This window comes from Nelumbo nucifera, chromosome 2, assembly GCF_055504915.1.
Source record: "Nelumbo nucifera cultivar China Antique chromosome 2, China Antique-T2T, whole genome shotgun sequence".
In the NCBI taxonomy this organism is placed as follows: Eukaryota; Viridiplantae; Streptophyta; class Magnoliopsida; order Proteales; family Nelumbonaceae; genus Nelumbo; species Nelumbo nucifera.
In genome coordinates, this window is record NC_142650.1 from 834,392 (window position 1) to 851,827 (window position 17,436).

Here is a 17,436-nt window from a genome sequence, read left to right on the forward strand (position 1 = left end):
TTATAAATTAATAAATATGCATTATATAAGGGAAAATTAACTATCCTTATCGTTTAGCTAATCGACTAACTCTATCCTTATTGTTCACATATTATCTTAGGGTACCCCTTAGTTTTATAACAATTGTTTAAAACCTACTTGCCATTAATGCTATTAATGGAAAATAATAAAAAAACTATTTTACACATTATTCTCCTTCAAATTTTCAAAATGAAACAAGGTAAAATTTTTCACTCCAGAATCTATCACAGGTTGGTGTTCGACTTCTTTTCCTCCTTGCCTTCTCCACAGTGATAACCTTAGACTCAGTTTGGAAGCAGTACAAATGCAAATATGAACAGCATAAATACATACAAAATATAAGGTTTTACATGCTACATATTTGCATTTGTACTCCTTCCAAACTCGGCATTAAGTACTGAGCGATCCATACACTTGATGCAGCGATCAGCCTCTTGAACCCAAAGCCACGAGACTCTCTTGTCCATGGATCTACAATAAGATGAACATCTATAACCGTTCCTGTCAGTTGAGCACTGCACATTGTGGGCGCTGACAAGAAAGTAAAGCTAAGCTTCCTGTAGGTCAGAAGATCGACTACTATCCCGGCTTAAAAATCTATATTTCTTGGATGCCAACGCTAATAAGATCTTTGGGCATATCGACAAACTTCTCGGGGTCCTTGGTTGAGCTTTCGATGGGAAACAACTATCTACAAGGACCTTTTCCAACGAACAACTATTAGACCAACTATTGCCGTGCACTGAAGGTTGATTTTTCCAACGATTTACAATGATCCTTTCCTTGCCACTTCGTCGACTAGTGGGTGGGGCCACTAATTTAAAATATAATATTTATAGTTTTTATTATATATTTATATATTTATTATAATATATACTATAAATATAAAAAATAAAAAATTGATAATTAACCGAATCGATTAACCCGTTAATTAATTGGCTTCGATTTGATTTCAATTACCGATTTTCTAGATATCGATAATACCAATTCAGTTTCAAAAACAGGCTCAGACACCCCTAATTTCAGCAATCCATGGAGGTTCCAGCAATTTACCGAGAACTAAATTCTAGCATGTTTAGCATTTTCCGTTGGGGTAGACAACAAAAGCGAAGTAACGTACATTTTTATTTTATTTTTTAAATATGGGGGAGGTTTTTGTTATGATTTTGATTCAATATAGGATTGGCAAGAGTTCTAGAAGGAGCATTTTTAGCTTTCTTAATATTTTGAGATGTCACGAAAAATGTTGTTATTGTAAAACAAAGGCGAAGTAATTTATATTTTATCTATGAATAATATTAATAATTTAATATATAATACTTTGATAGTATTTAATTTAATTTATTAGTACAATATAATATCCGATTGCAATCCGATTCGAATCCCATGTAAATCTCATGGATCCGATTTGAAGTTCGTTATAAACGATCTACCTTAGATCTGGATTCGATCGGTTTGCAAAGAATCGAGATCGGATTTGCTCCTCATACAGCCTGTCTAAAAGTGGCAACCGCTCAACGGTTCAATTGGCTGTCGAGGAAGCCCCATTTCATTTCACTTCTAAATTGTTTTATTTATAGAACATTTGTTCTTCTGCATTTTTTCCTCCTCCGCTGCCGGAATCCATTTGCAGGGTAGGGTTTCGTTTAAATGCTGTAGGAGCACTCCATTTCCCAACGCTCTATTTGGTTTCTATTTGTAAGTAGGTTTGTTTTGAGAGAGAAAAAAGAAACAGGCGATCCGGAGTGATCCACTTGCAGGGTAGGGTTTTGTTGAAATGCTGTAGGAATACTCCATTTCCCAACGTTCTTTGATTCCTAGTTGTAAGTAGGTTTAAGCTTTTGAGAGAGAGAAAAAAAAAGACGATCCGGAATGATCCATTTGCAGGGTAGGGTTTTTGTTGAAATAGTTGGGATGTGCTCCTCCGCTGCCATGAAGCTTTCTGCAACTAGCACTGTCCATATATACTAATGGAATTGTGCTCCACCAAGAACCAGCTTTTCGAAATTTACAAATCATCTATGGATTGAAAAGCATTACCATCGAGCACTTTGCTTATGCTTTGTTCTATACATGGATAATCTTCTTTGTAAAGGTAATTTCTCTTCTTTCCTCCCCAATTTATCCAAATAGAAAACTACCTTCTTCATAGTTATCATGGCATCTTCGATCTCGTATCCCAACTCTTTCTCTTGAATGCTCAATACCCTCTTCAGCAGCATCAATATCTTACTATCATCTGTCCCTATTCTGGTCTGAATAGATACTAAACAATCAAGGGTTTCCCCTGCCATGCAAATAGAGATAATATTATTGGAGATAATGCACATTTACTTCTGTCAAGAAATTCAAATAAAGAGCTATAGCAACCATATTTAGGATAATCACATTATTAATATCAGTTAGAATTAGTTCAGAGGGATACAGTATGACCTTTGTTGAACTATTTTTGAGTCACCAACACAATCGAGAAGGTTTTATTAACGATGCATGACTGAAAATGGGGCAAAAAAAACTTTACAGTGAACATCTGATATATGCCAAGTTACAATCTACTCTTGCATCTATTTTTGTCCTGGCCTATAGGTATCTGCTACAATTAATGAGATATGTTAATTTATCACTAAGTATTATAGAATAAATATTTATATCAGTATTTGTAGAACAAATACTTTACTATTTGCATATACTGCCAGAAGAAAAAAATATACCTATGTATACAGTTATGAGTTCTGTTTAAAGGTTTGAGGTTTGACATCATATTCCCAATGGTGCTCAAGGTAGATGTTGAAACTTGAAACTCATATAATATTAGCTGTCAAAAGTTCAACTTTCCCTCTTGTTTTAATCTCTCATAAAAGTAAAAATGTCATTTCAGGAAAAATTATTATAACTTCCACTAATTAAATCATGCAAACTGCAAGAAGTGCAGATCTTAACTAACAACTAATAAAAAGATAAACTAAGCACAATGTTTAGACTATGATATTTTATATCAAATCCCATTTTATAGGCTCTCTTTTAGTTATTTTTTAATATACATGCACATGTAGAGTAGAGATGGAGGTGCTATTAGTTTTGGTGAAGCGGTATATTCTTTTTCTCATTTGGTTTTTAAAACATTTCAGTCAAGAAGAAATGCAACAAAAATATATGAGCCAGAACAGTGCTGCCTTGGAGTTGATCAATAATGCCACTGGTGTTGATGAGGAAGGTCATGCTCACCAACAAATTCTTTCTTATGCTGTTAAAAGGTATGGCCATATTATTTGCTATGCGTTCTTTCCATGCTGGAGGGCTGGAGATCTTATAAATCAGGTTATTGGACTTTACTGGCATTGGTTTTAACTATAGTTTTGTGATATAATAGCTTTTGTTACTACTTCCAGTACAATTCTTTTCTGTTATTGATTAAAAAGGAAACATGGTTTTTCTTCAGTTATCACTGCCAAAGATTCATGTTTTCCATGAAAAAACATAGTAAGAGAACTACATTATTTTACACTTCAATTTTCTAGAAAATCCATTATATTTTCCTCAGCCATTAGGAGCATCATAACTGTTTTTTATTAGTAACGAGATCAAAATATGCATCATATGATGTGAAGGAAAAACTAACAGTATTTACTGATAAAAAAAAAACAGGATAACTGCTGACCCATTTTTTTGGAATAAAACATAAGAGAACATACTATCTTGCACAGTATGCAAAACAACAGACAAAGCTATCCTTCGTATATATATTATTTATCAGTAACAATATCAGAGTAGATTTTATTAATTCTCTTGCCAGAGAACAAGAAGGGACCACAATATAGATATAGTGCTTGCATTCTCTATTTCAGCAGACAAAGCTATCCTTAGTGCATTCAGTGGGCTTATAGCAACTTTATAGTCATATTGCTATTATGGGAAGAAATCCCCGTGCATTTCTTCTTTAGGCTTCCCCTTCATAGGACAAGTAGGAACGAATGAGAACAATGGAGCTGTTGACTTAAATTCCAAAATTCTCAGCCTTTACACACACATTCATTTTCATGCTAATGTCTGAGTAATTCATCAGAGTTATAGGAAAGTTCAATGACCTTTTTGTCCTTCAATTGTATGTTCCTCCTGCATGATGGTAAGACCTGAATTACCATCGTCCTAGCAGCTCCACCCACTAGCTCAAGGCCATATTGATACCCCTATTTATTGCAAGTCCGACCACTGTTTTGGAATTTATGGTGGCTTGCTAAACTTTCCATTTGGCAGCAAAAGAAATATGGAGCAGTGTATCCGATTGACTCTCATCAACTATAAAGTCCAATAGCTATTAAGGCAAGGAATCTGTGTGCATTTCCTCATTCACCTTCTCCTTATAGGACAAATCGATTAGAATGAAAACAAAGGAGCTGCTCACCAAAATTGCCGACTTCTCAGCCCATCCACATACTAAGACTTCGATTTTAGCAGCTGAAGAGTTCATCAATGATGTCTGAAAGATGTATGATAGCATTAAGATTAAAGTCCATGACATTTTGGTCGATCCATGGTATGTCCCTCCTACATGATGGTATGACCTGAATTACCATCACCCAAGCAGCTCCACCCACTAACTGAAAGCCATTTTGTTTCCCCTTGTTATTGAAATCCGAACATTGTTTGGAAATTTGTGGCCAGTTGCTAAACTTGCCATGTTGGCAGCAAGAGAAATATGAAGTAGTGCTTTCGATTGACTTGCATTAATTTTAAAGTCCTATTTCTATTATGGGAAGAAATCTGTGTGCATTTCCTCTTTCGTCTTCACCTTCATAGGACAAATCGGTTAGAATGAATAAAAGGAGCTGCTCACCAAAATTCCCGACCTTTCAGCCCTTCCACATACTTACATTTCGATTTTAGCGGCTGATGAATTCATCAAAGATATATGAAAGTTGTTTGATATCCTCAAGAGTAAGGTTCTAGGACTTTTTTGTCGATCCATAGTATGTCCTCCTACATGAAGGTATAACCTGAATTACCATCCTGCAAGCAGCTCCACCCACTAACTGAGAGCCATTTTGATTCCCCTTTTTATTGAAATCCGACCATTGTTTGGGAATTTGTGGCCACTTGCTAAACTTGCCATGTTGCCAGAAAGACAAATATGGAGTAGTGCATCCGATTGACATACATCAATTATAAATTCCTATTGCTTTTTATGGGAAGAAATCTGTGTGCATTTCCTCTTTGGGCTTCCCTTTCATTAGACAAATCGTTTATAACTAAACCAATTAAGCTGATAACCAAAATTTTCTACTCTCAGCATTTACACATGCTTACTTTTGATTTTAGTGGCTGAAGAAACCATCAAAGATGTACACAAATCTGTATGATATGCTTAGGATTAGAGGATACAATAAATATTTGTCGATCCACCGTTCGACCTTCGACATGATGGTATGACCTCAATTTCCATCGTCCTAGCAGCTCCACCCACTTCATCAGGGCCATATTGATTTCCTAATTTATTGGAAGTCGAAACAAAGTTTGGGAATTTGTGGCCACTTGCTAAATTTGCCATGCTGGCAACAAATCAAATGTGCAGTAGTGCATTCAGTGGGCTTACAACAACTTTATAGTCATATTGCTATTATGGGAAGAAATCTGCGTGGATTTCCTCTTTAGTCTTCCCCTTCATAGGACAAATTTGAAAGAGTGAAAACAATGGGGCTGTTGACATAAATTCCCAATTTCTAAGCCTTTCCACACACATTCATTTCGATGCTAATGGCTGAATAATTCATCAGAGTTGTAGGAAATTTGTATGCTATGGTTAACATACAAGTTCAATGATGTTTTTGTCATGCAATTGCATGTTTCTCCTGCATGATGGTAAGACCAGAATTACCATCATCCTAGCAGCTCCACCTAGTAGCTGAAGGCCATATTGATTCCCCTATTTATTGGAAGTCCGACCATTGTTTAGGAAGTTGTGGCCGGATGCTAAACATTCCATTTGGCGGCCAAAGAAATATGGAGCAGTGGATCCGATTGACTTGCATCAACTATAAAGTCCTATTGCTACTAAGGGAAGGAATATGTGTGCATTTCCTCTTTCACCTTCCCCTTGTAGGACAAATCGGTTAGAATGAAAACAAAGGAGCTGCTCACCAAAATTGCCGACTTCTCAGCCCTTCCATATACTTGCATTTCGATTTGAGCGGCTGAAGAATTCATCAAAGATGTATGCAAGTTGTATGATATCATTAAGATTAAACTTCTAGGTCATTTTTGTCGATCCATAGTATGTCCTTCCTACACGATGGTATGACCTGAATTACCATTGTCCAAGCAGTTCCACCCAGTAGTTGAAAGTTATTTGGATTCCCCTATTTATTGAAACCGATCAGTGTTTTGGAATTTGTGGCCACTTGCCAAAGTTGCCTTGTTGGCAGCAAGAGAAATACGAAGTAGTGCTTCCGATTGACTTACATTAATTCTAAAGTCCTATTGCTATTATGGGAAGAAATCTGTGTGCATTTCCTGTTTGGTCTTCCCCTTATAGGGCAAATCGGTTAGAATGAAAACAAAGGAGCTGCTCACCAAAATTGTTGACTTCTCAGTCCTTCCATATACTTGCATTTCGATTTGAGCGGCTGAAGAATTCATCAAAGTTGTATGCAGGTTGTATGATATCGTTAAGATTAAACTTCTAGGTCATTTTTGTCGATCCATAGTATGTCCTACCTACATGATGGTTTGACCTGAATTACCCTTGTCCAAGCAGCTCCACCCACTAGTTGAAAGTTACTTTGATTCCCCTTTTTATTGAAACCGATCAGTGTTTGGGAATTTGTGGCCACTTGCTAAAGTTGCCTTGTTGGCAGCAAGAGAAATATGAAGTAGTTCTTCCGATTGACTTACATTAATTCTAAAGTCCTATTGCTATTATGAGAAGAAGTCTGTGTGCATTTCCTTTTTAGTCTTCCCCTTGCTAGGACAAATCGGTTAGATGAAAACAATGGAGCTGCTCACCAAAATTGCCGACTTCTCAGCCCTTCCATATACTTGCATTTTGATTTGAGCAGCTGAAGAATTCATCAAAGATGTATGCAAGATGTATGATATCATTAAGATTACTCTTCTAGGTCATTTTTGTCGATCCATAGTATGTCCTTCCGACATGATGGTATGACCTGAATTACCATTGTCCAAGCAGCTCCACCCACTAGTTGAAAGTTATTTTGATTCCCCAATTTATTGAAACCGATCAGTGATTGGCAATTTGTGGCCACTTGCTAAAGTTGCCTTGTTGGCAGCAAGAGAAATATGAAGTAGTGCTTCCGATTGACTTACATTAATTCTAATGTCCTATTGCTATTATGGGAAGAAGTCTGTGTGCATTTTCTCTTCGGTTTTCCCCTTCATAGGATAAATAGGTAAGAATGAAAATAAAGGAGCTGCTCACCAAAATTGCCGACTCGTCAGCCCATCCACATATTTACATTTCGATTTTAGCGGCTGAAGAATTCATCAAAGATATATGAAAATTGTTTGATATCCTCATGATTAAAGTTCCAGGACATTTTTGTCGATCCATAGTATGTCCTCCTACATGAAGGTATGACCAGAATTAGCATCATGTAAGCATCTCTACCTACTAACCGAGAGCCACTTTGATTCCCCTTTTTATTGAAATCGAAACATTTTTTGGAATTTGTGGCCACTCTCTAAACTTGCCATGTTGGCAGAAAGAGAAATATGGTGTAGCACATCCGATTGACTTTCATGAATTATAAAGTCCTATTTCTATTTATGGGAAGAAATCTGTGTGCATTTCCTCTTTGGTCTTCCCCTTCATAGAACAAATCGTTTAGAACTGAAACAATGGAGTTGCTGACAAAAATTTTCGACTCTCAGTACTTACACATACATACATTTCGACATTAGTGGCTGAAGAATCCATCATGGTTGTACAAAAATCTGTATGATATGCTTAAAATTAGGGGATCCAATTAATTTTTGTCGGTTCATCTTTCGTCCTTCCGACACTATGGTATGACCTCAATTACCGTCGTCCTAGTAGTTCATCCCACTACGTCAAGGCCATATTGTTTTCCCAATTAATTGGAAGTCGAAACAATGTTTGGGAATTTCTGGCCACTTGCTAAATTTGCCATGTTGCCAGTAAAATAAATGTGGAGTAGTGCATTCAGAGGGTCGACATCAACTTTATAGTCATATTGCTATTATGGGAAGAAATCTTCGTGCATTTCCTGTTTAGTCTTCCCCTTCATAGGACAAATCGGAAAGAATGAAAACAATGGAGTTGATGAGATAAATTCCCGATTTCTCAGCCTTTCCACACACATTAATTTTGATGCTAATGACTGGATAATTCATCAGAGTTTTAGGAAATTTGTATGCTATGGTTGAAATCCAAGTTCAATGATGTTTTTGTCGTTCAATTGCGTGTTCTTCCTGCATGATGGTAAGACCTGAATTACCATCATCCTAGCAGCTCCACCTAGTAGCTAAAGGCCATATTGATTCCCCTATTTATTGGAAGGCCGACCATTGTTTTGGAAGTTGTGGCCGCATACTAAACTTTCCATTTGGCGGCAAAAGAAATATGGAGCAGTGTATCCAATTGACTTGCATCAACTACAAAGTCCTATTGCTACTAAGGGAAGGAATATGTGTGCATTTCGTCTTTCACCTTCCCCTTGTAGGACAAATCGGTTAGAATGAAAACAATGGAGCTGCTCACCAAAACTGCTGACTTCTCAGCCCTTCCATATACTTGCATTTCGATTTGAGCGGCTGAAGAATTCATCAAAGATGTATGCAAGTTGTATAATATCATTAAGATTAAACTTCTAGGTCATTTTTGTCGATCCATAGTATGTCCTTCCTACATTATGGTATGACCTGAATTACCGTTGTCCAAGCAGCTCCACCCACTAGTTGAAAGTTATATTGATTCCCCAATTTATTGAAACCGATCAGTGATTGGGAATTTGTGGCCACTTGCTAAAGTTGCCTTGTTGGCAGCAAGAGAAATATGAAGTAGTGCTTCCGATTGACTTACATTAATTCTAAAGTCCTATTGCTATTATGGGAAGAAGTCTGTGTGCATTTCCTCTTTGGCCTTCCCCTTCATAGGACAAATCGGTTAGATGAAAACAAAGGAGCTGCTCACCAAAATTGCCGACTTCTCAGCCCTTCCATATACTTACATTTCGATTTGAGCGGCTGAAGAATTCATCAAAGATGTATGCAAGTTGTATCATATCATTAAGATTAAACATCTAGGTCATTTTTGTCGATCCATTGTATGTCCTTCCCACATGATGGTATGACCTGAATTACCATTGTCCAAGCAGCTCCACCCACTAGTTGAAAGTTATTTGGATTCCCCTATTTATTGAAACCGATCAGTGTTTTGGAATTTGTGGCCACTTGCTAAAGTTGCCTTGTTGGAAGCAAGAGAAATATGAGGTAGTGCTTCCGATTGAATTACATTAATTCTAAAGTCCTATTGCTATTATGGGAAGAAGTCTGTGTGCATTTCCTCTTTGGTCTTCCCCTTTATAGGACAAATCGGTAAGAATGAATTTAAAGGAGTTGCTCCACCAAAATTGCCGACTCGTCAGCCCATCCACATATTTACATTTTGATTTTAGCGGCTGAAGAATTCATCAAAGATATATGAAAGTTGTTTGATATCCTATGATTAAAGTTCCAGGACATTTTTTGTCGACCCATAGTATGTCCTCCTAGATGAAGGTATGACCAGAATTACCATCATGTAATCATCTCCACCTACTAGCCGAGAGGCACTTTGATTCCCCTTTTTATAGAAATCGAAACATTTTTTGGAATTTGTGGCCACTCACTAAACTTGCCATGTTGGCAGAAAGAGAAATATGGTGTAGCGCATCCGATTGACTTTCATCAATTATAAAGTCCTATTTCTATTTATGGGACGAAATTTGTATGCATTTCCTCTTTGGTCTTCCCGTTCATAGGACATCGTTTAGAACTGAAACAATGGAGTTTTTGACCACAATTTTCGACTCTCAGCCCTTACACATACATACATTTCGACATTAGTGGCTGAAGAATCCATCAAGGATGTACAAAAATCTGTATGATATGCTTACAATTAGGGGATCCAATTAATTTTTGTCGGTCCATCGTTTATCCTTCCGACATGAAGGTATGACCTCAATTACCACCGTCCTAGTAGTTCATCCCACTACGTCAAGGCCATAATGTTTTCCCAATTTATTGGAAGTCGAAACAAAGTTTGGGAATTTGTGGCCACTTGCTAAATTTGCCATGTTGCCAGTAAAATAAATGTGGAGTAGTGCATTCAGAGGGCCTACATCAACTTTATAGTCATATTGCTATTATGGGAAGAAATCTTCGTGCATTTCCTCTTTAGTCTTCCCCTTCATAGGACAAATCAGAAGGAATGAAAACAATGGAGCTGATGACATAAATTCTCGATTTCTCAGCCTTTCCACACACATTAATTTTGATGTTAATGACTAGATAATTCATCAGAGTTGTAGGAAATTTGTATGCTATGGTTGACATACAAGTTCAATGATGTTTTTGTCGTTCAATTGCGTGTTCCTCCTGCATGATGGTAAGACCTGAGTTACCATCATCCTAGCAGCTCCACCTAGTAGCTGAAGGCCATATTGATTCCCCTATTTATTGGTAGTCCGACCATTGTTTTGGAAGTTGTGGCCGCATGCTAAACTTTCCATTTGGCGGCAAAAGAAATGTGGAGCAGTGGATCCAATTGACTTACTTCAACTACAAAGTCGTATTGCGGGAAGGAATATGTGTGCCTTTCCTCTTTAACCTTCCCCTTATAGGACAAATCGGTTAGAATGAGAACAAAGGAGCTGCTCACCAAACTTGCTGACTTCTCAGCCCTTCCATATACTTGCATTTCGATTTGAGCGGCCGAAGAATTCATCAAAGATGTATGCAAGTTGTATGATATCATTAAGATAAAACTTCTAGGTCATTTTTGTCGATCCATAGTTTGTCCTTCCTACATGATGGTATGACCTGAATTACCATTGTCCAAGCAGCTCCACCCACTAGTTGAAAGTTATTTTGATTCCCCAATTTATTGAAACCGATCAGTGATTGGGAATTTGTTGCCACTTGCTAAAGTTGCCTTGTTGGCAGCAAGAGAAATATGAAGTAGTGCTTCCGATTGACTTACATTAATTCTAAAGTCCTATTGCTATTATGGGAAGATGTCTGTGTGCATTTCCTCTTTGGTCTTCCCCTTCATAGGACAAATCGGTTAGATGAAAACAAAGGTGCTGCTCACCAAAATTGCCGACTTCTCAGCCCTTCCATATACTTGCATTTCGATTTGAGCGGCTGAAGAATTCATCAAAGATGTATGCAAGTTGTATGATATCATTAAGATTAAACTTCTAGGTCATTTTTATCGATCCATTGTATGTCTTGCCTACATGATGGTATGACCTGAATTACCATTATCCAAGCAGATCCAGCCACTAGTTGAATGTTATTTGGATTCCCCTATTTATTGAAACCGATCAGTGATTGAGAATTTGTGGCCACTTGCTAAAGTTGCCGTGTTGGCAGCAAGAGAAATATGAAGTAGTGCTTCCGATTGACTTACATTAATTCTAAAGTCCTATTGCTATTATGGGAAGAAGGCTGTGTGCATTTCCTCTTTGGTCTTCCCCTTCATAGGACAAATCGGTTAGATGAAAACAAAGCAGCTGCTCCCCAAAATTGCCGACTTCTCAGCCCTTCCATATACTTGCATTTCGATTTGAGCGGCTGAAGAATTCATCAAAGATGTATGCAAGTTGTATGATATCATTAAGATTAAACTTCTAGGTCATTTTTGTCGATCCATAGTTTGTCCTTCCTACATGATGGTTTGACCTGAATTACCATTGTTCAAGCAGCTCCACCCACTAGTTGAAAGTTACTTTGATTCCCCTTTTTCTTGAAACCGATCAGTATTTGGAAATTTGTGGCCACTTGCGAAAGTTGCCTTGTTGGCAGCAAGAGAAATATGAAGTAGTTCTTCCGATTGACTTACATTAATTCTAAAGTCCTATTGCTATTATGGGAAGATGTCTGTGTGCATTTCCTCTTTGGTCTTCCCCTTCATAGGACAAATCGGTTAGATGAAAACAACGGTGCTGCTCACCAAAATTGCCGACTTCTCAGCCCTTCCATATACTTGCATTTCGATTTGAGCGGCTGAAGAATTCATCAAAGATGTATGCAAGTTGTATGATATCATTAAGATTAAACTTCTAGGTCATTTTTGTCGATCCATAGTTTGTCCTTCCTACATGATGGTATGACCTGAATTATCATTGTCCAAGCAGCTCCACCCACTAGTTGAAAGTTATTTTGATTCCCCAATTTCTTGAAACCGATCAGTGATTGGGAATTTGTGGCCACTTGCTAAAGTTGCCTTGTTGGCAGCTAGAGAAATATGAAGTAGTGCTTCCGATTGACTTACAATAATTCTTAAGTCCTATTGCTATTATGGGAAGAAGTCTGTGTGCATTTCCTCTTTGGTCTTCCCCTTCATCGGACAAATCGGTTAGAAGAAAACAAAGGAGCTGCTCCCCAAAATTACCGACTTCTCAGCCCTTCCATATACTTACAATTCGATTTGAGCGGCTGAAGAATTCATCAAAGATGTATGCAAGTTGTATGATATCATTAAGATTAAACTTCTAGGTCATTTTTGTCGATCCATAGTATGTCTTTCCTACATGATGGTATGACCTGAATTACCGTTGTCCAAGCAGCTCCACCCACTAGTTGAAAGTTATTTGGATTCCCCTATTTATTGAAACCGATCAGTGTTTTGGAATTTGTGGCCACTTGCTAAAGTTGCCTTGTTGGCAGCAAGAGAAATATGAAGTAGTGCTTCCGATTGACTTACATTAATTCTAAAGTCCTATTGCTTTTATGGGAAGAAGTCTGTGTGCATTTCCTCTTTGGTCTTCCCCTTCATAGGACAAATCGGTAAGAATGAAAATAAAGGAGTTGCTCACCAAAATTGCCGACTCGTCAGCCCTTCCACATTTACATTTTGATTTTAGCGGCTGAAGAATTCATCAAAGATATATGAAAGTTGTTTGATATCCTCATGATTAAAGTTCTAGGACATTTTTGTCGACCCATAGTATGTCCTCCTAAATGAAGGTATGACCAGAATTACCATCAGGTAAGCATCTCCACCTACTAGCCGAGAGGCACTTTGATTCCCCTTTTTATTGAAATCGAAACATTTTTTGGAATTTGTGGCCACTCTCGAAACATGCTGTGTTGGCAGAAGGAGAAATATGGTGTAGCGCATCCGATTGACTTTCATCAATTATAAAGTCGTATTTCTATTTATGGGAAGAAATTTGTGTGCATTTCCTCTTTGGTCTTCCCCATCATAGGACAAATCGTTTAGAACTGAAACAATGGAGTTGTTGACCAAAATTTTCGACTCTCAGCCCTTACACATACATATATTTCGACATTTGTGGCTGAAGAATCCATCAAGGATGTACAAAAATCTGTATGATATGCTTAAAATTGGGGGATCCAATTAATTTTTGTCGGTCCATCGTTTATCCTTCCGACCTGATGGTATGACCTCAATTACCATCGTCCTAGTAGTTCATCCCACTACGTCAAGGCCATATTGTTTTCCCAATTTATTGGAAGTCGAAACAATGTTTGGGAATTTGTGGCCACTTGCTAAATTTGCCATGTTGCCAGTAAAATAAATGTGGAGTAGTGCATTCAGAGGGCCTACATCTACTTTATAGTCATATTGCTATTATGGGAAGAAATCTTCGTGCATTTCCTCTTTAGTCTTCCCCTTCATAGGACAAATCGGAAAGAATGAAAACAATGGAGCTGATGAGATAAATTCCCGATTTCTCAGCCTTTCCACACACATTAATTTTGATGCTAATGACTGGATAATTCATCAGAGTTTTAGGAAATTTGTATGCTATGGTTGAAATCCAAGTTCAATGATGTTTTTGTCGTTCAATTGCGTGTTCTTCCTGCATGATGGTAAGACCTGAATTACCATCATCCTAGCAGCTCCACCTAGTAGCTAAAGGCCATATTGATTCCCCTATTTATTGGAAGGCCGACCATTGTTTTGGAAGTTGTGGCCGCATACTAAACTTTCCATTTGGCGGCAAAAGAAATATGGAGCAGTGTATCCAATTGACTTGCATCAACTACAAAGTCCTATTGCTACTAAGGGAAGGAATATGTGTGCATTTCGTCTTTCACCTTCCCCTTGTAGGACAAATCGGTTAGAATGAAAACAATGGAGCTGCTCACCAAAACTGCTGACTTCTCAGCCCTTCCATATACTTGCATTTCGATTTGAGCGGCTGAAGAATTCATCAAAGATGTATGCAAGTTGTATAATATCATTAAGATTAAACTTCTAGGTCATTTTTGTCGATCCATAGTATGTCCTTCCTACATTATGGTATGACCTGAATTACCGTTGTCCAAGCAGCTCCACCCACTAGTTGAAAGTTATATTGATTCCCCAATTTATTGAAACCGATCAGTGATTGGGAATTTGTGGCCACTTGCTAAAGTTGCCTTGTTGGCAGCAAGAGAAATATGAAGTAGTGCTTCCGATTGACTTACATTAATTCTAAAGTCCTATTGCTATTATGGGAAGATGTCTGTGTGCATTTCCTCTTTGGTCTTCCCCTTCATAGGACAAATCGGTAAGAATGAAAATAAAGGAGCTGCTCACCAAAATTGCCGACTCGTCAGCCCATCCACATATTTACATTTTGATTTTAGCGGCTGAAGAATTCATCAAAGATATATGAAAGTTGTTTGATATCCTCATTATTAAAGTTCCAGGACATTTTTGTCGATCCATAGTATGTCCTCCTACATGAAGGTATGACCAGAATTACCATCATGTAAGCATCTCCACCTACTAACCGAGAGGCACTTTTGATTCCCCTTTTTATTGAAATCGAAATATTTTTTGGAATTTGTGGCCACTCTCTAAACTTGCCAGGTTGGCAGAAAGAGAAAAATGGTGTAGGGCATCCGATTGACTTTCATCAATTATAAAGTCCTATTTTTATTTATGGGAGGAAATCTTTATGCATTTCCTCTTTGGTCTTCCCCTTATAGGACAAATCGTTTAGAACTGAAACAATGGAGTTGCTGACCAAAATTTTCGACTCTCAGCCCTTATACATACATACATTTCGACATTAGTGGGTGAAGAATCCATCAAGGATGTACAAAAATCTGTTTGATATGCTTAAAATTAGGGGATCCAATTAATTTTTGTCGGTCCATCGTTTGTCCTTCCGACATGATGGTATGACCTCAATTACCATCGTTTGTCCTTATAGGACAAATCGGTTAGAATGAAAACAAAGGAGCTCCTCACCAAAATTGCAGACTTCTTAGCCCTTCCATGTACTTGCATTTCGATTTGACTTACATTAATTCTAAAGTCCTTTTGCTATCATGAGAAGAAGTCTGTGTGCATTTCGTCTTTGGTCTTCCCCTTCATAGGACAAATCGGTTAGATGAAAACAAAGGAGCTGATCCCCAAAATTGCCGACTTCTCATCCCTTCCATATACTTGCATTTCGATTTGAGGTGAAGAATTCATCAAAGATGTATGCAAGTTGTATGATATCATTAAGATTAAACTTCTAGGTCATTTTTGTCGATCCATAGTATGTCCTTCCTACATGATGGTATGACCTGAATTACCATTGTCCAAGCAGCTCCACCCATTTGTTGAAAGTTTTTTGGATTCCCCTTTTTATTGAAACCGATCAATGTTTGGGAATTTGTGGCCACTTGCTAAAGTTGCCTTGTTGGCAGGAAGAGAAATGTGAAGTTGTGCTTCCGATTGACTTACATTAATTCTAAAGTCCTATTGCTATTATGGGAAGAAGTCTGTGTGCATTTCCTCTTTGGTCTTCCCCTTCATAGGACAAATCGGTTAGATGAAAACAAAGGAGCTGTTCACCAAAATTTCCGACTTCTCAGCCCTTCCATATACTTGCATTACGATTTGAGTGGCTGAAGAATTCATCAAAGATGTATGCAAGTTGTATGATATCATTAAGATTAAACTTCTAGGTCATTTTTGTCGATCCATAGTATGTCCTTCCTACATGATGCTATGACCTGAATTACCATTGTCCAAGAGGCTCCACCCACTAGTTGGAAGTTATTTGGATTCCCCTATTTATTGAAACCGATCAGTGTTTTGGAATTTGTGGCCACTTGCTAAAGTTGCCTTGTTGGCAGCAAGATAAATATTAAGTAGTGCTTCCGATTGACTTGCATTAATTCTAAAGTCCATTGCTATTATGGGAAGAAGTCTGTGTGCATTTCCTCTTTGGTCTTGTCCTTCATAGGACAAATCGGTAAGAATGAAAATAAAGGAGCTGCTCACCAAATTTGCCGACTCTTCCGCCCATCCACATTTTTACATTTCGATTTGAGCGGCTGAAGAAATTCATCAAAGACATATGAAAGTTGTTTGATATCCTCATGATTAAAGTTCCCGGACATTTTTGTCGATCCATAGTATGTCCTCCTACATGAAGGTATGACCAGAATTACCATCATGTAGGCATCTCCACCTACTAACCGAGAGCCACTTTGATTCCCCTTTTTATTGAAATCGAAACATTTTTTGGAATTTGTGGCCACTCTCGAAACTTGCCATGTTGGCAGAAAGAGAAATATGGTGTAGCGCATCCGATTGACTTTCATGAATTAAAAAGTCCTATTTCCATTTATGGGATGAAATCTGTGTGCATTTCCTCTTTGGTCTTCCCCTTCATTGGTCAAATTGTTCAGAACTGAAACAATGGAGTTGCTGAACAAAATTTTCGACTCTCAGCCCTTACACATACATACATTTCGACATTAGTGGCTGAAGAATCCATCAAGGATGTACAAAAATGTGTATGATATGCTTAAAATTAGGGGATCCAATTAAGTTTTGTCGGTCCATCGTTTATCCTTCCGACATGATGGTATGACCTCAATGACCATCGTCCTAGTAGTGCATCCCACTACGTCAAGGCCATATTGTTTTCCCAATTTATTGGAAGTCGATACAAAGTTTGGGAATTTGGGGCCACTTGCTAAATTTGCCATGTTGCCAGTAAAATAAATGTGGAGTAGTGCATTCAGAGGGCCTACATCAACTTTATTGTCATATTGCTATTATGGGAAGAAATCTTCGTGCATTTCCTCTTTAGTCTTCCCCTTCATAGGACAAATCGGAAAGAATGAAAACAATGGAGCTGATGACATAAATTCCCGATTTGTCAGCCTTTCCACACACATTAATTTTGATGCTAATGACTGGATAATTCTTCAGAG

At 37.8% G+C, this 17,436-nt stretch overlaps 1 long non-coding RNA gene across 1 annotated transcript in view; it reads left to right on the plus strand.

Annotated features, from left to right (window-relative positions):
• Positions 1-1,029: 1,029 nt before the first annotated feature.
• LOC104588358 (uncharacterized) overlaps positions 1,030-17,436 on the plus strand; it is a 55,793-nt gene continuing 39,386 nt past the window's right edge. The window contains exons 1-2 of the long non-coding RNA XR_733765.3: positions 1,030-2,116; positions 3,150-3,275. This is a non-coding gene — a long non-coding RNA (uncharacterized LOC104588358). The remainder of the gene's footprint in view (positions 2,117-3,149; positions 3,276-17,436) is intronic.